This window comes from Chiloscyllium plagiosum, unplaced genomic scaffold (genome assembly GCF_037043375.1).
Source record: "Chiloscyllium plagiosum isolate Xiang-an unplaced genomic scaffold, Cpla_swu_hap1 HiC_scaffold_50, whole genome shotgun sequence".
NCBI lineage: Eukaryota > Metazoa > Chordata > Chondrichthyes > Orectolobiformes > Hemiscylliidae > Chiloscyllium > Chiloscyllium plagiosum.
Window position 1 is genome coordinate 15,462,066 of NW_028270188.1, and position 24,340 is coordinate 15,486,405.

The window sequence follows — 24,340 nt, forward strand, 5'->3', positions numbered from 1 at the left end:
GGATCATTTCAGAGAACATCTCTGGGACACCCGTGTCAACCAACCCCACGGCCCCGTGGCTGACCACTTTAAATCCCTCTCCCACTCCACCAAGAACAGGCCGGTCATATTCTGTTCAAAAATAAAGAAACTATCTGAACCCCGGAACAAGATGGAATGTATTAAATATAAACAAAGACACAAGTATTTTCGGATATAATAGAAAAGTAATTTATAGTATATTGAAATGCAAACAGAGATGTGAATTTGTGTCTCGACATTCTTCCTAGCTAAATTAGTCATTTCAGAAATGCCTTTGTTAAATTTCATGAATCATTCGTTGGCCCATTCCACGAACTTGCGAGGTCCTTGTTAAATTCTGAACCATAGCCTTCCAGGTTCACAGTGGTTGCGAGTTTCATGTTACAGTAAATTGTGAAGTTGTGCACTGTATGCCAACGTCTTAGTTAAAAATGTAAAGCAATCACAGCTCCAAACATTTACAAAATATCACAATGGATCTTCCTTGAATCCAAAAAAAATTGTCCCTTTGATCAATGATTTCTAAAATTTACTAACATATCTGCCGTGTGGGCGGCACGGTGGCACAGTGGTTAGCACTGCTTCCTCACAGCGCCAGAGACCCGGGTTCAATTCCCGCCTCAGGCGACTAACTGTGTGGAGTTTGCACGTTCTCCCCGTGTCTGCGTGGGTTTCCTCCGGGTGCTCCGGTTTCCTCCCACAGTCCAAAGATGTGCAGGTCAGGTGAATTGGCCATGCTAAATTGCCTGTAGTGTTAGGTAAGGGGTAAATGTAGGAGTATGGGTGGGTTGCGCTTCGGCGGGTAGGTGTGGACTTGTTGGGCCGAAGGGCTGTTTCCACACTGTAATGTAATCTAAAATCTAATCTGTTGTGAAGGACGCTTTCAAATAACTTGATGTGCAAATGGTTCACATCAGTAGGAATACAGTAACATTTCATGTGTTACCCCACACAAAAAGAAATCAAGCAGTATTCACGAGTTGCTTGTGAATAAGCAAGTCTATGATGGACTGTTTTATCAAACAAAATCATTTCCAATGTTGTGAGCGCTCGTCTATCTTCTGTGCTATGGTCTGAATTTTGTGTCTGACTGCAGATGAAACTGGCTGATCTTGGTGAAAGTACAGTTTGTGCCTTTCACATTGTTAATGTATATTGCTGACTTTAGTTGAATAAAGTGATGTTGTCCCAGGCATCGTCTGGCACAATTAATTAGACCATTAATTTCCACATAACAAGCCAGACTATCAGGTGGGGTGTATTGATCTCATTGAAACGAATGCTTGGAATATTTCTGGTATGAATCATGTGAATTAGAGCCTTTGAACGAGACATAGAACATAGAACAATACAGCACAGAACAGGCCTTTCGGCCCACGATGTTGTGCTGAACATTTGTCCTAGCTTAAGCACCTATCCATGTACCTATCCAATTGCCGCTTAAAGGTCACCAATGATTCTGACTCTGTCACTCCCACAGGCAGAGCATTCCATGCCCGCACCACTCTCTGGGTAAAGAACATACCCCTGACATTCCCCCCTGTATCTTCCACCCTTCACCTTAAATCTATGTCCCCTTGTAACACTCTGTTGTACCCGGGGAAAAAGTCTCTGACTGTCTCGTCTATCTATTCCCCTGATCATCTTCTAAACCTCCAACAAGCCATCCCTCTTCCTTTGCCTTTCCAATGAGAAAAGGCCTAGCACTCTCAACCTATCCTCGGACGACCTATTCTCCATTCCAGCAAACATCCTGGATACAAAGTCGGAAAGATGAATTTCGAGTAGTAGAAAGTTTTCACGACAGAGAGAGATCACTTCGCCCATCGCACCTGTATCACGTGAAAACAGAGCCTTCCAGCCAACACCCAATTTATAGCATGTTGTCCATAACCCTGCAGGTGATAGCACTGTAAACATTCGGGAACATTGTTTAGGGTCTAATCCATTATCAACATAGATATGATCTCCAATGCTGTACATCTTGACTTATGCGGAAAAAGTAGGGGCAGAAATGTATCAATATTCAAACAGTTGGTACAGTACTGAGGAGCTAATAGGCCCATTTCTAAACGTTGTTTCTCAGGACATTTTGATTATTCTTGACGTAATATCATTGTAAACTGACATGAAAAAAATGCAGACATGTTCCCCAGAAATGCTGACAGCAACATACCTTTATTCAGCCAAGATCAGCAACATGAATTAAGAAAGTTTTAAAAAAACTTTCTTTTAACTAATTATTGACAACACGGATTTCACAAAGTGCAAAGTACAGAAGGGAAGGGTGGAGGGGTGGAGGTGGGCGATGTTCACTGTTCCCTGATGTCTGGTTTTGTTTTGAGCAACAGATGAACCTGCGAACCAGATTCAGGATGGTACTGCAGGTATTTCAGCAGATACTGTGGACATGGCATTCTCCCATAAATCAGCAATGACATGAACATTTATTTTTTATGGTGTTTGAAGCCAACTAAAATTGAACAATATGGTGGGAGAAGTTCCTTTCATTTCTTTGAACTAGTAACAAGGGGCGTTCTCTGTGGACCTGGGGTGGCAGGAGTATCTTTCACAGCAGAATGTGAGGGAACAGAACCACCGTTGGGAATTCAGATAGACTGGAACTTTTTTCACTGGAGGCTGAGAGTTCGGGGGTGGGGGTGGGGGGCCTCATATAAGTTTATAAAGCCATGAGTGGAAGAGTGAATGGCTCTAAATGACATGATTCATACTGGGAATGTACGAAGCTTTCGTTTCAAAAATAACACATATCAATAAACTCCACCTGACCCTCTGGCTAGTGATGTGGAAATTAATGGTCTAATTATTGGTGCCAGACGATGCCTGGGACAACATCTCTTTATTCAACTAAAGTCAGCAATATACATTCACCATGTGAAAGGCACAAAATGTACTTTTACCCAGATCAGCCAATTTTATCTGCAGTCAGACACAACTTAAAATTCAAACCATTGCACAGAAGATAGACGACCGCTCACAACATTGGAAATGATTTTGTTTGATAAAAGAATCCATCGTAGACTTCCTCAGAGCAATTCGTGTCAATAAACTTGTCTTTTTTTGTGTGTAGAGTAGCGCACGAAACGTTACTTTAATCCGATTGATGTGAACCATTTGCACTTAAGAAGTTGTTTGAAAACATCTATCACAGTAGATACGCGAGTAAATTTTACAAATCATTGTTCAAATGGCACATTCTTTTTTTAGACTCGAGGAAGATCCACAGTGATATTTTATAAATGTGTGGAGCTGGGATTGTTTTCAAGTTTTGACCCAGACATCGGCGTATTTTCCCTATGGTGAAGGATTTCAACAATAGGGAACATGTTTTTACAATGAGAGGAGAAAATTTTTTAAAAAGATATCAGAGACAACCTTTTACACAGAGAATGGTTTGTGTGTGGGATGATTGAGTGGTGGATACTTACAACATTTAGAAGACATTTGGATAAGTAAATGAATATCAAATATTTGGAAGGATATGGGCCAGGTATATACTGGTGGGATTAGTTTAGTTTGGGATTAGGACTGGCATAGACTGGTTGGACCGAAGGGTCTGTTTCCATGCTGTATCACTACATGACTCTATGACTATTTATCATTTTTTCTCAATACCAAACAGTGCTGTAGTGATCCTAGAATGATGTTAAGGTTGTGGCTGAGACTCTGCGAATATTTCCTTCAGTGAGAGGAGTGACTAGTTCTCCAAGTTACACAACTGAAAATAAACTTTTCTCCAGCATTGTTGCTGAGTCGATTTGTTTCTGCGGAGGCGGTGGTTATAGTTTGCAGTTGACTTTTCACCAACTGGTCAACAGTGAGACAAAATATCTTTGATCCATGCAGAAACTCCACCTGCTTCCAGTAAATGAGACTTGGAACTCAATGACCTTTTCTGCAGTCAGCTTAATTGCTGTCAACTATTGTATCCGGCCGATTAAAGGGAAACTGAATCAACTAAAGTAAAATCCTATCAACCAAACTATATTTTCCCATTTACTCACAATGGACACATGTCACTTGGCATTTCTTCTTTAAAAAGGAAGGACACTGAATACAGCATTCACTCTATGACTATCAGAAAACAGAACATTGAATGCAGTGACGTTCTGGTTAGTTCAGCCTGTTTACTGAGTATCTTTAAACCTCCTTAATATGAAGGTAATGGATCCAAAATCCCACATTACAGTAACATTTGTTATCATCTCAAAGTAAATTAATAAACGTGAATTGATTCAAACTCACACCATTTGTTGCACCATTCCCTGATTCATGCATCTCATTATAACTGAGTGGGCCCTTTATACATGGTTAATACTGGTGTCGTGTAACAGCGAATTTTTGCTGATTTTTATGAATTAACTGTCCTGTCAGAGCGATCAGTGAGCAGAGAAATGTACTGTTTATAACCTACATTCGTGGAAATTATCACTGTAATACACTCTAATTTGACCAAACATTCCTGATGTACCCAGACGGTTTAGATGTTGAGGATTTCAAAAAAACCTTATTGACTGTCTTTTTCTAGTTCATTAGATGCTCTTTCAAAAGTTTACCTAGGTGTTATGTATCACTGCGGACTCACAGTTTGTTTCTCAGTCACACAGCTTTCCTTTACTGTGCATTTTAGTGTCGGAGCAATTTGAAAAAAAAAAGATGCAAGGAGAGACATTCTGCAATGTAAGGAGGTGTTTCTAATCTACGGGTCCAAACTGTTTAGTGACATACATTCACATTCTGAACATAATCATTTCAGACATGCTCCATATTAGGTTGCCTAAACTGAATTTAGAAATGCAGATTAGAAATGGTATGCTATTTTGCAATGTGAGAGAGACTTTGAGTGACAGCAAAAATAAAGTCATTCATTTTGTTAGCTAATAATATTATTGAAGTTCCCTTTAGCTTCATCTGCTTGTGGTGGAATGTAGGATTAAACGGAGTTAACTTCTAATTGAATATTCTAAATATAATCACTTAGAATATATTCAGTTGCCTAAATTGAATTTTGCAATGTTTCGTATGAATTACATGTTATTTTGAATGCGACAGAGACTTGCAGTATCCAGGGAAGAAAAGATCAACTGTTTTATTAGCTAGTAATATGTTTGAACTTTAATTTTAGTTTTATCTGCTTGTGAATGAATGTAGAAATAAAGGGAGCTAATTTCCAGTTGAATTTGTTTCTTTTAAACAAAATACATGCAACTATCATGTGAAACAGACCTGAAGCTACTCAAATTTACTTCCAAATAAGCTATTCAGCAAAACAAATATCCCAAGATGTGTATGTGTCCATGTTTAAGCAGAACCTCATGTAAAGACATGATGCCATGTGTTCGGGCTGTACAAGCTGATACCAGGAACCAGTCTGAGCCTCCAGTAGGAAACCAATATGCGGAAACTGTAAGTCTGCCCCTTCCGATGGCCATATAAATCCTGGTCACTGGACTGTTATTCAACACTCCTGGTCGGCTTTGTTTAGAAAGATCTTGACAGAACCGCTTCCCACAGGTTATCAGAATGATTGTGTCAACAATTTTTCTCAGTTTGTTACTGACTTTCTGATCATGTGAGTGTTTTTTGTTCAAGTCTCTCTTTGTGACTGTCTCAATGTTAGTATACGGCAAGAATGTAAAAGACTCAGCCATCATTTCATCAGCATTAATGATCATGGTTTATTTGTTTTATTTTTAAAAGGTGTCCAGTCGGAGGTTATTTTGACCCAGCCAGAGGCAGAGACTGGCCGTCCCACAGGCAGCCTGAAACTGACCTGTAAAACCAGCGGTTTCGATCTTAGCAGCTACACCATGAGCTGGGTGCGACAGGTTCCCGGACAGGGTCTGGAGTGGCTGCTATACTACTATGATTCATCGGACAATAACTATGCACCAGCGATTAAGGATCGATTTACTGCGACCAAAGACACTTCAAACAACATTTTCGCGTTGGACATGGAGAACCTGAAGATCGAAGACACCGCCATCTATTACTGTGCAAGAGACCACAGCGAGAGGAACCAGGGCTGGACCCGTTCAAAAACAGCTCGAGGGAACATTTTGTCAATTCCATCATAAACTGATGGTCAGTACGAGTTTTAAGCGCAATTATACCAACTGCGATCTGAAGCAGACCTCAGGCTGCCTCTTACAAAACTATCAAAGAGGAAATGTACCATTTAAACTAGCAAACTGGTGACACAATGAGACAATGTTTTGGGCATGTCATGTACTGATAATACTTTCATCAATTAAATGCTCGGACCAAATGTTAGTTTTAATATATCTGACAGCTCAGGAAATCACTACTAATTGTTATGTCAACTATAGCATTAATTCTAAACATGATCAGTACGAAATGGCTCTTTCAAATGAAAATTGAGACCTTGAGTAAAGAACAGAGAATGAGTGTACTGGTCTACATCATTGTGATACTACAGTGGGTCACAGTGTTGTGCACAGCGACATCCTCATACAATAACCACTGACAAGTGCTTATCTCAAATTGGTGATTTCTACCATGGCAGGAGCGAGAAATAATGTGAGATGCAATTTAAACGCAATCCAGTAGCGCTAATTTGTACAAGTGTATTTTTTTTACCTTCTTCGTGTTGATTGTCAAGTTAAATGCAGACCAAACCTGTAAAAGTATTCCAAGCTTTCAAAATACAATGAATCGAAAAAGCTGAAATAATGTACCAAATCATTTTTAGAGGAGTCTGAATCACTGCTTTCTAGGAAGTGGTGAAATTCTCTGCATTTTACAGTTTACAGTCTGTCATAGTATTTGACACAACGTGTCTCACAGTGATATAACCGGGGTGACACTACAATTATCATCAATACAAAAACCTATTCAGCCTCCATTGTTTGAATCTAGTCAGTGATTACTTCTACAAACCGTCTTAACTTGCAGTGCAGTATTAGTTCTGTGCGGTTTTATGCCAGTATCACTATTTAATTTGTAAAAGTGTTGGGTAATTATTGATACACCAGTTGGGGATTTTGAGAATCAGCTCATGTGTTAATCTGTGAAGTATAAAACAGTATTAACATTTATCAAGAATGATCAGAATTCACTCGCGCAATTATGTGATGAAGATTTATCGTGACTTTATTTTACCTGTGGTTTTGAAAATTTAAAATGATGGTACATTTTTGATTTGTTTTATGCAGAGCTAGTTAGTGTGTGACCCAGTCCAGAGAATGTACCACTGTGACTATCTTGATTACTGGGGCCAAGGGACAATGGTGACGGTGACATCAGGTGAGAACTTTGAACTTTCTTAGTGACTTGTTAAAAACTTTCTATTCATGTGACTAATTTCTGAATTAAATGAAACTCAGATTCTGTGCTGAGTTTGGTTTGGTTCGGATTGATTTTTGTTCAGACTGATTACAGACTTCAGTTAAGGCTCAGCAAATAATTACAATGGAGATGATGGAGTCAGTTGCTCGGTGTATCTCTTTTTTTGATCAGATGGGCATTCTGCGTGGCTTGAAACACCTAATGTCTTTTAATCACTCAGCTATAAATGATGTTTAATGTCAGTGACACCCTGACTGTGAGTTTTATTATCAACAACAAACGCTATGAATTCAAAGATGTTTGAGATATTACCAAACAAGATTAAAATATGCTAAAATATCATTATTCATTTCTTGAATATATGTTCTTATTCTGGTTATATTTTCTCATTTATTTTGTTAATTTTGTTGATGACAAGCAGGTTAGAAACTGTCATAAAATTTTCTTGCGGTGCTATATTGCATTCTGTTGATTAGATTCTGAGTTTGTTTTATTTGATTCGGTTGAATTGAGTTGATTGAATTTTGGCTTTGTTTTAGTTGGTTCGGTTGAACTGTGTTGATTGGATTCTGACTTTGTTGTTACTTGGTTTTGCTGAATTGTGTTGATTGGCTTTTGAAATTGTTTTATTTGATTCTGTCGAATTGAATTGGTTGGATTCTGATTATGTTCCATTCAAATCTGTTGTTTTGAGTTGATTGGATTCTGATTTTATTTTCCTTGATTCTGTTGAATTGAGTTGATTGGATCTTATTCAGTTTGTGAAACTGATCTGCGTTTTCATGCTTTCTGTAACTGGTGTTTTCTTTCTGGTGAGGAGATTGACTCTCTGGAATACTTTTCATTACCAATATTTGTGAAGTTCTTTTGTTTTTCATGAATCATTTCTGCATTTGTTAAACTTATATGACACATTTTTCTCTGCTTGATTGAACACATTACATCTATTTGTAACGGTCTGAAAAACAACTTAAAGCAGAAACCCGGAAGTGTGAGAAATGAAAAAAAAACGAGTTTTTAATGCATTGAGTTTTTTTTTTAAAACTCAGTTCTAATTGTAAACTAACTGAATGTTGTTTTGAGTAGCCTCATTCAAAATAAAATTTGGGACTAAAATCTGAAACTGCAGAATTGATCAGATTATATAATTGAAATTAACTTAAAATTATAATGTGGTAATATTTGTCCATTCAGTAATTTTGTTTTGTAATGAAGTAATTAATCAATATATGCCTTCAACCGCTCTACTGTGCGCTGCACAAGATTGTCACGATCAAGAAGGGTGTAACGGTTGGAAATAAATTGAACTGTTGCCAGAAACGTTACAGCTTTAAGTGTTAAGTCCCCTCACAAACAAGATTGCTGTTATGACTTGTTATTTCTATTCAATTTAATCAGTGGTTTACTTGATTCTGAGCAGCTTTGTTAGACTTCAATTTGTTTTTTTTTTGTGAGGTTACATCATGTTCTTGGTTCTGTTGAAAATGTTTGCAGAGCTAGTTCTGCTGCAAACACACCGTGTTGTGATCTGGTGAACGTTGATCTGTTGAGGAGGGACTGTGCTTGGGTAACATTAAATTTGGGAAACCGTTTTTGGTTTCTACATTGTTTTTGCAATGTTAACGTGGTTGGTGCCAGTGAACCTCTCCAGGTTCCTCATTCAATGCAATCAGCATGCGAGTTGAAATTTCATAAAGCGTATTATGAAGTGAAAGGCAAATCGCAAAGGCTTGAGAAATGAAGGGAAAACAGATATCTTCGGGCGCCATTTTAACTTCAAATAAATAATTAAGGGTGAATCTAATCCATGCTTTACAATCCAAATTCAGAACTCAACTATCTAATTCAATCACAAGGTCTGTCTTTAAACAGTTTACAAGTCATAGAGACATATAAATAGAATTTCAAAAGTCTAATGTTCTAATAGTTCTTGCTCTTGAGCAAAAATGCCAAGACAGTGTTATAATTGATCAAGAAACACGTTTCAATTCCGCTGTACACTACATACATATTTTTTCTGGCTTGAAAAGATCATTGGCAAAGACCATTTGGAAGTTCTGCTCAATTCTATGAAGAACAGATCAGTTTCACTGCTTTTATCAGTTTCACACTTAACTTGAGTTAATGAATTGGTATGTCCCTGATTAAAATGGATTTACAGGATAAAAATAAAACATTAACTGAATTATTTAATCTGCACAGTGCTTTAGGTGTTCCCAATCTGTGCACTTTAAATAAATAATTACATTTTACAACAAAATATCAACTGAAGAGTCATTTTTCGGAAACAACTGCTATAGTGAATTATGTGACCAAGGCCAAATTTTGACTTAATTAAAATAATCCACTCATGAACTCGCAGGGCAGCATGGTGGCTCAGTGGTTGGCACTGCTGCCTCACAGTGCCAGGGTCCCAAATTCGATTCCACCATCGGGTGACTGCCTGTGTGGAGTTTGCACATTCTCCAGTGTCTGCGTGGGTTTCCTTCGGGCTCTCTGGTTTCCTACCACAGTCCAAAAGATATGCAGGTCAGGTGATTGGCTGTGCTAAATTGCACATAGTGTTCAGGGATGTGTAGGTTAGGGTTCATTAGTCAGGGGTAAACATAAATTAGGGGGAATGTGTCTGGGTGGGTTAGTTACTGTTCAAAGGGTCAGTGTGGAATTGATGGGCCAAATGGCCTGTTTCTATACTTTGGGAACTCTACTCTTACAACCATGGGAGTACTTGCTGCAAACACAGAGAATTCATTTTACATCGATGTGTTTAGACATATGCAGAGTTCGCAAATTTGCAGAAGACATGAACTAGAGGATAACAGAGCACATTGTTTATTCAGACACTTAAAAAAGAGTAATATTTATTTTAATTAATATACTTGACCGATTTATTGCAATGTCGCGATCGGAAGGAATCTGCTCACATTAGGTAAATGTGACAATCATTTAGATTAGATTTCCTGCAGTATGTATCGGGCCATTTGGCCCAACAAGTCCACACCGACCCTCTGAAGAGTAACCCACCCAGACTCCTTCCCCTACCCTATATTTACCTCTGACTAATGCACATAACACTATGGACGAAATAGCATGACCAGTTCACCTGACATGCACATCTTTGGATTGTTGGAGGAAATCCACACAGACACAGGGGAGATTGTGTAAACTCCACATAGGCAGTCACCCGAGGCTGGAACCGAGCCTGGGTACCTGGATCTGTGAGGCAGCAGTGCCCACATTTACTTAAACATCCGTTAAAGCGGGTAACTCCAGACAGAAGCATGTTTTCAATTCATACCTTTTTAAACATTTTCGTTCATTAAAAGCAGTTAACAAGAAAATGTCCTTGCCCTAATTCCTTCAACAGAAATGCTTTCCACACTGGAATGCAGCATTGACTTTATGCAGTGCATGCAAAATCTCCACAGTTCAAGGAACGGTTTAAGAATATGTAAAAATAATTTAGAGAATAATACATTTCCTCCGGATCTGTGCTTTATTTGGCGATATTTCCCACCTCAATAATTTTGTTAAATACAATGACTTATTAAGTTTATTAACTCAGTGGTTATTTATGTTCATTATGAACATATTCTCGTTCACATTAATCCACTGGTTAGTTCCTCTGATGAATGTTCAATTACAGTGAATATATTTGACGTGAGGAGTTGAGCAATGCATCCTCTAGGATTAAGTCTGTTGTGCAGTTTGTTTCAATGCTATCTCCGACTAACTTGTCAATGGTCCTGACCATTTGTAAATTGTCCAGTTCGTATACCTGAATCTCAGACAGTTCAATTTCATCTCGCGCTTCAAAACCACTTTTATGTGCCAGAAATACAGTATTCGATTAGGTGCCTCAGAATTGAGGGCCCTGACTAAGTTGTTCCAATCAGAACGAACGTTTCAAGAACAAAAGGCAGATAGCAAGAGTTTTGAAATTGGTTGTTGGCAACAAAAGATATTTGGTTGAGTGAGGCAGAGGGAAATATGCTGCATATTTTCTTTGTGCCTCAGTTATGCAGGACATGTTTCGTGGCACAATGTAGAATCAGAATTTTTTTACATCTTATTATTTGAAAACCTATTATCAGCTTTTAATGTCACTGGCAACGGTCATATTACACTTCAAAACATTTTAATCTTTTTCAAACTAAGTAGACCGTCTGGTGCAGCAACATTCACAGGGGAAAGAGGAAGGGAGTTCTAGGTTGGAATCCAGTGACAGTGAATTGATGGCAATGCAATTCCTAGATTTATTCCTCTGTAGTTCCCATTGAGTTTGAACAATTCGGAGCTGCTGTCAAAGTATTCTTGAATAAATGTTGAAATGTTACTTTCATTGTACAAACATTCTGGAACAATCCCTGGTTGTTGGAAGGTGTTAACAACTAACATGGTTTATGTCCTGTCAAAACAGGTAGGCTGTGTTCTCCGTGTTAGTGTCGAGCCCATTGTGTTCAGGTCTGTTGTGATGTTGTCGTAGTGTCCCTGATTCTGTGCCAGGTGGCCTGTGTTCACTCACAACCTGTTAGAGAGATATGTAATACCATCTCTTATCAGGTTACTTCAGCGCAAGAAAACAGATTGAAATGTTTGGGTGTTTGTTGGAATTCCACTCACAGAGGCCAGTGAAATCTATTCAATCGCTGTCCTGGCTTGTGTCTCTTAGATATTAAACAGAATTTTTGTGGTTAGCAGCTTTTTCCAGATCAATATTTGTTCACAAGCTTTTGGGCATCGCTAGATGGGGTAAATGGAGTAAGTGCTCAAAGAAATCACAGCTTTTGACTTGCTGTTATGACAATATAATTTATAACTAATCCGGAATGATTCATTTTCGAAGCAAATTTGATGAGATTATGCTTAGGCTGTTTTACTTTATATTAAACCCGTGCTGTAGCTGAATTTGATTGTTCAGTACAGTGGGAATTCTGCTGAATCCAACACTTGCAGCAGATGGTGATAGCTTTCAGGTTGGTCTTCAATTGCTATCTCAGACCATCCAGTACCTCTGCTAAGAATCCTTTATCCAACAGGAGTCAAGCCAACGTAATCACTGTTTATCTCAACAGGTGTGAGCTCTTGTGTCAAAAACATGAAAACAATTTGGTGAAGAGGGGGTCTCTGGATGCGAAAGGTTAACCTTGCTTTCTCTCCACAGGAGCCGCGAGACCTGCTGAGTTTCCTCAGAAATTTCTGTCTTTATTTTGGTTTTCTAGCATTTAAAGTTTGTTGTTTCCTTGATAAAAGTTGTGTTCGATGAAACACGTTCTTCAGAGAAAAGATGTATTTGAACAAATTGCGAATGTTCAGAGATATTAAATATCAGAGAATCATTGAATTTGAGCGCCCTGATCTCGAGCTGTAGTTTCACAAGAAACTATTATGAAGTAACAACACACTCCAGAGTGCAGTGGCTGCTGTAATTGGGTGGAAGTTATTTTGATCACTCAAATAGAGAATATCAATGATCCCGTTCCAAATAATCAACAGAAGGTTTTTTTTTAAAAGCATGTGTGAAACAATTAATTTGTTGAAATATTATAATAAAAAGTATTCACCGCCAGTGCTAGCTTAATGAATGACACAATGATAGGAAGGTAGGAGCAAGAGGAGGGCACTCAGCCCCTCGAGGCTGTTCCACCACTTACTAAGATCATGGAGTATCTGTGAGCTAAATCCACAGGTCTCCCTTTGGCTAAAACTCTTTAACACCTTTGATTAACAAGCAAAAACTATCCCAGATTTACTGATTCGACTGCGCGTAACAAAGGGAGACACCATTTCTGAAAGACATTCCTGTGAGTACTGTGACACAGTGAGGCTGGAATTAATTGCTCATGAAAGTAAACTTTAAATCTCTGACAATTTCCAATTGAAACATCCCAATCATCATATTTCTTTAATGTAACACTATACTTCCCTGGAATAAAGAAATATAATGTGTGATTGCCTTGCTAAAAATGAGGGAAGCTTCATTCCCATTATATGATTAAGGAATAGCTCTGTTCATTCAGTGAAAACACAGTCAAATCACACAAAAGGAAACCATGTCATCTTGTGTAGACACACAAGTGCATCAACTAATTTTCAATTCTTCCAGTGGTTGTTTGAATCTCTAGACAGATGTGGAAGTGTCCGACTTTTTATATCGCCTTGAGAAACCAGTTGTCAACAGTCTATTTCAATTGCTGAAGTTTGTGTGGTATTAGCACATTCACAGCGCTGTTAGGAAGTGAGTCCCATGGCTATGATTGAGGAAGAGGAAACGGGCAGAGAAATAATTGAGAGTCAAGTTGAAGTCTAATTTGGAGGAGAGCTTTCAGGTGAAGCATTTACCTGCATGTGCGCCCTTATCCTCAAGGATCACAGTTTTGGAACATGCTGCCGAAGGGACATGTCAGCATATAAAATGGAAGCTGAAGAAGGCATCTCGGCCCCTCTAGAAGGCTATTCCATTCATGGGATCATCATTAATCTTGCTGCTCACTAGTCAACCCAACACACCGATAACATTGAACCTGATTGTTTACTGTTCAACAAAAGAATGGTAAACCTTTGGAATTCTCCACCACAGAAATTGATTGAAGACAAAACATTAAATGATTTCAATAAGGAGATAGATTCCTTCAATCCTTAAAAAATGCTACGGGTATGTGGGAGAAAGGCAAACAGGGTACAATATTGGTTGAAAGCCATGAAAACATTGAATGGGACATGGTTTGTAAGTTTGCACGTAAAGCCACCATTGGTGGTATAATTGGCAGTGAAAGTTATCTAAACGTACAATGAGATCTTGATTAGCTGGGCCAATGGGCTGAGGAGTGGCAGATGGAGTTTAATTTAAATGAATACGACATGTTGCTTTTTGAGAAGACAAATCAGGTCACAACTTACAGAGTTAATGGTAGGGGACTGGATAGTGATGTTAAACACACGGCCCTGAGTGTCCAGACTCATAGAGTCTCACCGAGTTAATGGTAGGCCACTGGGTAGTGATGGTGAACACTGAGGATCCTGAGGGTTCAGACTCTTACATTCTTAAAAGCGTTGTCTCAAGTACCTAGTGTGTTGAAGGTGTTTGGCACATGTACCTTCATTGGCCAGAGCACTGAGTGCAGGAGTTAGGGCTTCATGTTGTAACTGTCCAAAACATTGGAATGAACTGCCAGAGGAGGTGGTAGATGCAGAGATAGGTCCAACATTTAGAAGACATTTGAACAGCTACAGGAACTGGATACGTCTGAATGGATATGGGCCAAAGGCAGGCAAGTGAAATTACTTTAATTTGGGAACTCTGGTCAGCATGGATGAGCTGGACCAAAGGAACTGTTTCTGTCCTGTATGACTTTATGACTCACTAACCTTATGGTGGAGTAGTCTCAAAGTTGGAAGGTGGTGAGCAAGTGAGGGGCTAGATTGGGAATGTGGGAGGGTTTGGGCTGGTAGGCTGTGAGGTGTTGGCTGGCTGCTGGGTAAGCTTGCATGGACTCTGTCTGGCAAGGTGGCATCAAGGTAAATGGTAATGGTCACAGGATATTTTGGTCGAATTGCGCTTGGTAGGTGAGGGGTAGATGGAGCTGAAATACAGGAGGTCTGTGTTTGCCAGGCTGGTTTATGGAGAGGTGAGCAGGATGCCAGGCTGGTTAGTGTAGAGGTGGGCAGAGTGCCAGGATGTTTCAGGGGTGGAAGGTCACTTTAATGAAGTGACATGTGGACGTGTTCTCAAAATGCAAAGCTCGGAGTCTGGCAAAATGGTAGGTTGTAAAGCACAGATGCGAAAGGAGCTAGGATTCAATGTGCATAGGTTGACATGGGTAAGATGAGAGGTTTGTGATCAAGGGCTGAGGTCATGTCTTTGGTAGTGGGCTTTTGTCAGAGGTTGTGAAAATGATGGTGCCAGGTCCAGTCAGGGCCAGATTCACCATGGGCCAGGTGCAGAGCGGCAGGAGTGTAAATGAGTGAAAGGAATTGAGATTATATGTCCACCTGGAATATAGAACATAGAACATTACGGTGCAGTACAGGCCTTTCAGCCCTCAATGTTGCGCCGACCTGTGGAACCAATCTGATGCCTTTTCATCCATATGTTTATCCAATGACGTTTTAAATGCCCTTAAAGTTGGCGAGTGTACTATTGTTGCAGGCAGTGCGTTCCATGGCCCTACTACTCTCTGAGTAAAGAAACAACCTCTGGCATCTGTTATCTATGTCCTCTCCTGATAGCCATCACTATTCAAGGAAAAAGACTTTGACTGTCCACACTCTTTTATGTCTCAATTAATTCACCTCTCAACCTTCTTCTCTCAAATAAAAACAGCCTCAAGACCCTCATCCTTTCCTCATTAAACCTTCCCGCCATACCAAACAACATCCTGGTAAACCTCCTCTGAACTCTTCCAAAGCTTCCACATTCTTTCTATAATGTGGTGACCAGAACAGTACACAATACTCCCAACTTCGGCCACACCAGAATTTTGTCCAGCTGCAGCCTAACGTCGTGGTTCTGAAACTCAGTCCCTCTATCGATGAAAGCCAACACAAAGTATGCCTTCTTAACAACTCTATCAAACAGGCTGGCAACTTTTAGGGATTTATGTACATGGACACCGAGATCTCTCTGCTCAGCTACACTACCAATATGGATTGCCGTGGATGTGTTTCGTGTGATAGGGGTTGTGTGTTCCGGGCATGAATGGGTGTATAGCAGGGTAGGGTTTCTCAATGTGAGTGGAAATTTAGGTCAAGGCAGAGTAAGTGCAGTGGTTAGTCTGAAAGATGAGGTTTGGTGATGAACTGCGTGTCAGTTTGATAGTTATTAAAGTTAAAGATTACTTGTTCATTTCTCAAATCATATTTACATAAATACTCAGCTGCAACACTCCAAAGTCTCTGAACCTTAATGGTCCTCCATTTTTCAGAGGCCTCCAGAATTCAGATAATTGTAAATTAGATGTTTCAACTTCCAGACAATTGGCATGAGTTCAGCCGTGACAGCCATCCCCCTAGTCCCAGTGCTCAGCTCCTGCCTGTGCTGTTGATGCAGTGACCTTCCTCCCAGAGAGAACATTCTGCCTTGCATTGATAACTGAGGAAGGCTCGCTGGACCTGATTTCCAAGTATGGGGACGGCAAACATGAGGGGACACAACTTTAAAGTGAGGGGAGATAGGTATAAGACAGATGTCAGAGGTAGTTTCTTTACTCATTGAGTAGTAAGGGTATGGAATGCTTTGCCTGCAACTTCGCCAAGTTTAAGTACATTTAAGTTGTCATTGGACAAACATATGCATGAACATGGAATAGTGTAGGTGGGATGGGCTTCAGGTTAGTATGACAGGGCAGCGCAACATCGAGGGCCGAAGGGCCTGTACTGCGCTGTAATGTACTATGTTCTATGATTCACACTGATTTCTCTCCGGGGATACTGCCAGCTGTTGGGTATTTCCAGTAGCACGGTACCTAGTGAGGCGGCACCTGGGTCCGTGGTTAGCGCTGCTGCCTCACAGTGCTCGAGACTCGGGTTCCATTCCAGCCTCGGGTGACTATGTGTGTGGAGTTGGCACTTTTTCCCCATGTCTGTGTGCGTTTCCTCCCACAGTCCAAAGATGTGCAAGCTGGGGGAATTGCAAATGTTGTGTTCAGTGATTGGGAGTTTACTTGCATTAGTCAGGGTTAACTGTATCATAATAGGGTAGGTGAATAGGTCTGGATGCGTTACTTTTCCGAGGGTGGGTGTGGACTTCTTGGGCCAAATGGCCTGTTTGTACACACTGTAGAATTTCGATGAATCTGCATTTCCTTGCTTTGTATTTTGTGAAACGTCTCTGCTTTTCACAGCAATCCAGTGAAAGTGTCAGTTGGTGAGATCTTCAAACAGTTACTGGGGTGGGATCAGGATGCTCTTCTTCCTAAATTATGTGGTAATGGTCAAGGTCGAGGGCATGTTTCTAAAGAGGGAACCAATGATCATGATCAGCAACTGGTAGGAAACAAAAATAAACTCCAGTTATGCTGTAGACTTCAGCGGGAGCATACTGGAAAACGTTTCCAGCTGAGGATACATTTGAGCAACTGATAAGGTCAAATTAACAGAAACTAACATGCTCAATTGGTCATTCTATTGTAGAGACACCATCTCCCCTCACGCCTTATGGCCTGGTCTCCTCCTGTCAGGAGGAAAACACCGGTTCTGTGACCTTTGGTTGTTTGGCGATGGACTAGTCCCCTGACGTCACCAAGGTAACCAGGAAGAAAGGAGGGGAGCTTATCAAGACTGCATTGAAGACTTACCCATCAGTGAGAAGCAAGAAGGGAACCTACACCCTGAGCAGCCAGTTAACCCTGCCCAAGTCAGTGGTAGATTGCCCCAGCAAAATCTACTGTGAGGTTCAACACAGCGGGTCACACAAGAGCAAAGTAATGCCATGTCCAGGTAAGAGTTGTGGGAACTGAGATAAACAGATCATCTGTGATTAACATGAATAAGACATTATTTATAACAGTTTTCACAGAATCAACTTATACAGCACAGGAAAAAGGCCATTTGATCCAACCAATTCATGCCTATCAATAACAGCCACCTAACTATTCCAGTCTCATGTGCCAGCACATGATCCATTGCCTTGTGTGACTTGCCCTTGCAAGGATACTCCATACTTATTATGAGGGGCTCAGTCTCTACATGACTTGTAGGTGCTGAGCTCCAGGTTAACACCACCCTCTGTTCGATTTTGTTTTCCCCTGAGATCCACTTGGAACCTCCTTGCCTTACCTTCACAATGTGCCCCTGAGGCATTGATCTCTCCATCAAGGGGAAAGGTTTCATCCAGTCTACCCTGTCTATGCCTAAAATAATTCTAAACATCATGATAATCTTCTCCCTAATTCTCCTCTGCTCCAAGGAAAACCCCTGTCTATCTAATCTAGTTTCATAACTAAAACACTCCAACGCAGGCAAGATCCTGGCAAATCTCATCAATACTGCCTTCAGTGTAATCACATTCCTTTGATAACATGCACACAACGCTTCAGTATGGCCTAACCAGTGTTTTATTAATTTCCAGTATCATCTCATCACTCTTCATTGTCAATGTCTAGGCTAATAAAAGCAAATATCCTCCCACTTTCTTAGCCCCTTTATCCAGACGACACAGTACTATAGGGGATCGGTGGGTACATGCACCAAAGATCCTCAGGCCTTTCCAGGCTTCCACCATTCCAAACTTCATACCTCACAGATTCTTCTGCCGAATTACATCACCTTACATTTATCCAGAATAATTTCCATTTGCAACTTTTCTCTTCAAATGCAACCAACCCTTTTATATCCTCCTGCAATCTAAAGCCATTATGCTCATGACTTACCAACATGACAGTTTTCATTTTATCTGTGAATTCACTGGTTAATCCTCCTAAATTTGCGTCTCAATCATTGGTGTGTAAGAGAAATAGCAAGGAAATCAACACCAATCCCTACAGAACACCAGGAGACATAGATTTCCAGTCACGCAGACACCCGTTGACTGTTAACCCCTGCTCCCACCACTCAGCCAGTTCTAGATCCAATCTGTCAAATTAACTCGGATCCCATTGGCTCTGATTATTGCTATCATCTGGACATCGACTTTTCTCTCTGAAAACGACTATCAAATTGTTACACATGACTTCCTCTCAATAAAACGGTGCTGAAAATTGTTGATTTATCTTCCAAATGAAGATTAATTTCACTTCTCAATAGTTTCCATACCACTGAGACGAGCTTGACAGATCGGTGGTTTCATTATTTATCGCTTCCTTCGTCCTGCATAACAGTGCAACGTTGGTTGATCTACACTCACTTGGCACAACTGCTGTGGCCAGACAGGAATTCTAAATTATTGTCAGCGACCCAACTATTTCATCCTTTGCATCGTTCAACCGCTTGGTGTACTTTTCATCTGCCCTGGAAATATAACCACTTTTCATTCAGCAAGACAACACAGAACATCACATCACGTGCTCTAATTTCTGAAAACTACATCACAACACCCCTCCATGATTTCTGTCCCCACTGAAACACTGACACAACACATTCGTTTTGACCACAACCTAATCCTCCGGCTCCACTCCAATAATAACACTTAATGGACATTACTGTTTCCCGAATAATTCTTTTATTATGAATGAGCCTGTAACTTTAAAAAATATATTCCTTTATTTTGACTGCTGTTATTTTCTAATGGTCCCTTTTGCTCTTCTAATTCCTTTGTCTTTCAAACTCCCCCTTGCACATTCTATACTCCATATTAGTTTCTATTGTTTTGAGATTTCAGTATAGACCGGAAGCCTCCCTTGTTTCTCTTTATCTCCCCCTCCATGCCCTTTGGTGCCCAGAGCCCGCTGTATTCTTGGTCCCACACAGTGGCTTCCAGGGACATGTCCTCCTTGTGATTTTCCTTTCTCTTTCTTAAATGTGCCACACTGCACTGACTCAGGTTTACCAATAAGTGTCAGCTTCCAGTCCACTCTGGTCAAGTCATTACCTGATCTTACTAAAATTGTCCTTCCCCTTTTCAGAACTTTGAGCCAATTTCTATTCCTTTGCAGTACAATCTGAAATCCAACTGATTTACGATCACTGTCTGCAAAGTGCTCCACCATTGATATTTTACCCAATGGGTCGACTTCATTCCCTAAAGTTAAGTTCAGGTTCACCCCTCTCTTGCAAGGTCTGGATTAAAATTCTCTGCATTAAACACATACTTTGTTCAAATATTCTCCTGGGGGCATTTTCAGAATTGTGCTCCCTCTAGGTTTTTGACAAAATGAATATCCAAGCCTATGCTGAGGAAGTTAAAAACCTCTTTTCTCATTTCCCTATTTAATTTACACGTCTCTGAAATTTGCCCATGTATTTGCACTTGGTCTTTTGGACCTATAGTAAGGTCTATCGTGCTCTCCCAGTAGTTATGTTTGCTGTATTTTGGTTTTGAAGTACTGTGCATTTGCCTTTGTTTGAGGAGGTATCCATGATTTCATTTCTCTTTACAGCCTAAAATACTCTTGTCAGAATTGCGACAGAAGCAACATTCTGTACCGCACACGACCGCCCCCATCCTTTTCCATCTTTCCCTGTCTCGCCTGAAGGCAATAAATCCTGGAATATTGTGTAGTCACTCCTGCCCGGCTCTCAATATGTCTCCGTGATAGCAACCGCATCATTTCCTCATTCTTGCCGGTAATTCGTCTGCCTTCTTCATCAGACTCTGTCATGAAAACGAATACCATCCAACGTTGCTATCTCCCTTTTGATGTTACCGGCCTATAGTTTCTATGCCTCCTTGACTCCCTTGCTGTGCCCTCTAAGTTTAGCCTTTCACATTATCCTGCTGATCTTTCTGTGTGGATCCCAGCTTCTCCAGCACTCTGCGCAATTATGATTCTTGTATCCATTAACTACAAGAAACCTTGATTTATGAGAACTGATTGTATTTGTTATGAAATTCGTCAGATAATGTATGCGATGTGTTTCCTAAAGGTACAGATCTCCCACCGACTCTTCTCCTAACTGTGAGCTCCAGTGAAGAAATCGCAAGCAGCAAGTTTGCAACCGTCGTCTGTTCAATCATCGAGTTCCATCCGAAGTCAATCTCCGTGAGTTGGTTGAAAAATGGCCGACCCTTGGATTCTGGCTTCTTCACGTCTCTCGTGTGTGAGGCAAATGGGAACTTCTCGGTGACGAGTCGATTGATGGTCCCTTATGGCGAATGGTTCAACAGCGCAGTCTATACCTGCCAGGTAACTCATGGAGAGAACATTCAAAGTAAAAACTTCACCGCACTCCAGGGTAACAGACACAAACTGAGAGAGCTACAAATTATTCTGAACTCTGCTGTGAATCAAACACACTAATTTATCAGGCACAGTAAACAGCACAATACAGCTTATCATTTCCCAACATGCCACGTTTCTCATTTCAGTTTGAGTGTTACAGTAGCATTGCTCATAATTCAACCTTTTGGCAAGTCAGAAAAGCATGTTTTCTCACTGTTGAAGACAGATATATAGACAGTGAGCTTTGTTAAATAATTTGTTGCCTGACCATGCTGGGAGAGGCATTCAGAGTGCTGAATCCTTGCCTGGTAGCCGCTTCAAGGATAACTTTGGGGTGGAGGGGGGATATTGGAGAAATATCTGATTGAAACATAGAAAATACTGAGAGACTGAGGTCGAGTGAACGTGGAATAGATGTTTTAACTGGTAGGCAAGACTAGGACCTCAGGGCACAGTCTCAGGGTCAAAGGGGCACCGTTTAGAACTGAGATGGGGAGGAATTCCTTCAGCCAGAGGGTGATGAGTCTGTGGAACTTGTTGCTGCAGAGGGCTTTGGAGGCAAGACCATTGTGTGTATTCAAGCCAGAGATAGATCGGCTCTTGTTTAGTACGGGGAGAAGACAGTAGAATGGCTTTCGCCCGAAACGTCGATTTTCCTGCTCGTCGGATGCTGCCTGACCTGCTGTGCTTTTCCAGCACCATTCTGATCTAATCTCTGGATTGGCCGAACAGCCTTATTCTGATCCTCTATCTTATGATGTTGTGGTCTCAAAATGACGTGGTTAAAATATGCAGTGACTCTTACTTGAAAATAAATCAAAATGCGTTCAATGCTTCATTCCCTGCTCAGGAATGACCTGTTGGCATTGGACACTGTACGACATCGATTTTTATCTGGTACTGAGCTCTTTAACTTCATTTATGGGATCAGACCACAGACCAAGTGTGTATCACATTTTATGAACTGGGGTAAACGTGATCTCACTGAGCTTCTTTAAGATGCTCTCTGTAATTAGTGGATGTGGCAGGAGAATACATTCTGGTAAGAATGCTACAATAGGAATGAATGAACTAGGAACACGAGACAGGCTGATTTAGCCTGGTTTGGGGTGGCGATGTTTACACAGTGAGTAGTGGATGTCTATAAAATTAGTGCACATTTCCATCGCGTTTGTAGATTAAGTTAAGACGCTTTTGTTTGTGTTTTTCTCCCCTGCTCTACGAAGAAATTTAAAAAAATGCAGCTTGGTAAATAAAGTGAAAGTACAGACCAGTTATGAACTCACTGAATGGAGGGAAAGACTTAAGGAGATGGGTGTCCTTTCCGATATCCAATGCTGTACTCAATGTCTTGTTTTCAGATCTACTCCAAACACAGCCCACGAGGAACAATGACATAAATTAGAGAATGACATCACACCAATAACGCAAAGTATCTTTGATCACGTTAAATATAATGAACAGAATTTCCATGGCTGTTCACCAGTCCTGTAACACTTTAGAACTCTGCAAAGAGAATAATTATTATTTATTATAATTTGTCCAAAATTTGGGATGTGATTTGGCAGTCTGTGTGACCAGCAGCACTTGCACCTAAGGGTTATGAACATGGAAATGAACTCATTATATTCAGATTACTCTTGTCACAAGTATCAATAGATGGTCTTAAGTGAGAGACAAACTCTGAAAGAAAGGTAATTCCATGAGTTACATGATGGTATCTTCGATTATTTTACTTCTTTCGCAGGTTTCACTTGTTACAAATCCAGTGTTCTTTCGGAATAATTACACAGGGTATGTCATAGGTAATCACAAATGCTTTCACAGATCAAAATACATCAACAATAGTAAGCATAATTTCAGCAATGGTTGGAGTTGCCAATTTGAAGGTGGTGTCTTCACACTGTGAAGAAGTAATCTGAAGATTGGCTGTTGGTATCAGAAAGAGGCATTTTTCATTGACTTTGATTTTTGTTTCATAGAAGATACCGAGTGCCATACCAACACCGTTAAAATCCTCCCACCGCCAGTAGAGCAAGTCTTACTGGAGGAGACGGTGACGTTAACCTGCGTTCTGCCCAATCTTCCTTCTGGAGTCAACGTGACCTGGAAACAAGAAAAGAAGCCTCTGAAATCAGAGATTGCTGAGCAGCCTGGACAGAATCCCGACAGCGTGATCAGCAAATTAGACATTTCGACTGAAGCCTGGCTGAGTGGCGTTACTTTTGAATGTGTGGTGTATCATCAGAATCTACAGACTCCGCTGAGAGACTCCTTCCACAAGGAGAAAGGTGAGAGGTGAGATTAAAACACAAAGCATCCCATATGTAATCCTGATCCAGTTACATCAATGGCAGGCTTTGATTGGTAATGAACAAACACCGTTGGGAGCATTATTGATGCATCTGAAGGCAGGAGAGCTAAATAGCTGATTAAGAAAAAGATGGACCAAAGGATATTGTATTCTGATTAAGTCAGATAAGGTGGGAAGAAGCCTGGGTTGTGACGTCACCATCAGCAATGACAATTGGACAGAATGCCCTTGTTGTGGGCTGGAAACATGGAGGCAACTTTCACATTAAACTTTATTTTTTTTTAATGAACAGAATGTGTACCATACTGCTCCTTTAGAAAACAAAAGTGAATAAATCCCAAATTGAACATTGCTATTTTAATATTTAGTGAAATTGTGATATTGATTCAGGATGTTTTTGGTTGATTTATATTTGTCTCAAATATTCTGCAGTGATTAATCCGCTGGAGCCATCAGTGTCGGTCCTCCTGCCACCAACAGAAGAAATCTCCGCTCAGAGGTGTCTCTCCCTCACTTGTTTAGTGAGAGGTTTCTTCCCCCGAGAGATCTTCGTCAAGTGGACAAACAATGACAAGCCGGTGAATCCCAGTAACTACAAGAACACCGAGGTGATGGCGGAGAGTGACAAGATCTCCTTCTTCATGTACAGCCTGTTATCCATTCCAGCGAAGGAGTGGGCCAGCGGTGCTTCTTACTCCTGTGTGGTGGGACATGAAGCGATTCCATTGAAGATCATCAACAGAACAGTCGACAAATCCAGCGGTAAACCGAGTTTCGTAAACATTTCACTTGCACTGATGGACATTGTTAATTCATGTAAATAAAAATCTCAAAGTTGCATTTAATAATTCAACAGAAG

The 24,340-nt window shown here is 40.5% G+C and overlaps 1 long non-coding RNA gene and 1 pseudogene across 2 annotated transcripts; both read left to right on the plus strand.

The window, feature by feature from the left end:
* Positions 1-2,329: 2,329 nt before the first annotated feature.
* Positions 2,330-24,325, plus strand: LOC122554655 (Ig heavy chain C region-like; annotated as a pseudogene). The gene is made up of 5 exons (XR_015755355.1): positions 2,330-2,364; positions 5,735-6,104; positions 21,090-21,180; positions 23,150-23,458; positions 23,914-24,325. The product of XR_015755355.1 is annotated as an Ig heavy chain C region-like (transcript).
* Positions 11,991-21,080, plus strand: LOC148135247 (uncharacterized). The gene is made up of 3 exons (XR_015755329.1): positions 11,991-12,111; positions 17,482-17,787; positions 20,872-21,080. It is a non-coding gene; the product is annotated as an uncharacterized LOC148135247 (long non-coding RNA).
* Positions 24,326-24,340: the final 15 nt, after the last annotated feature.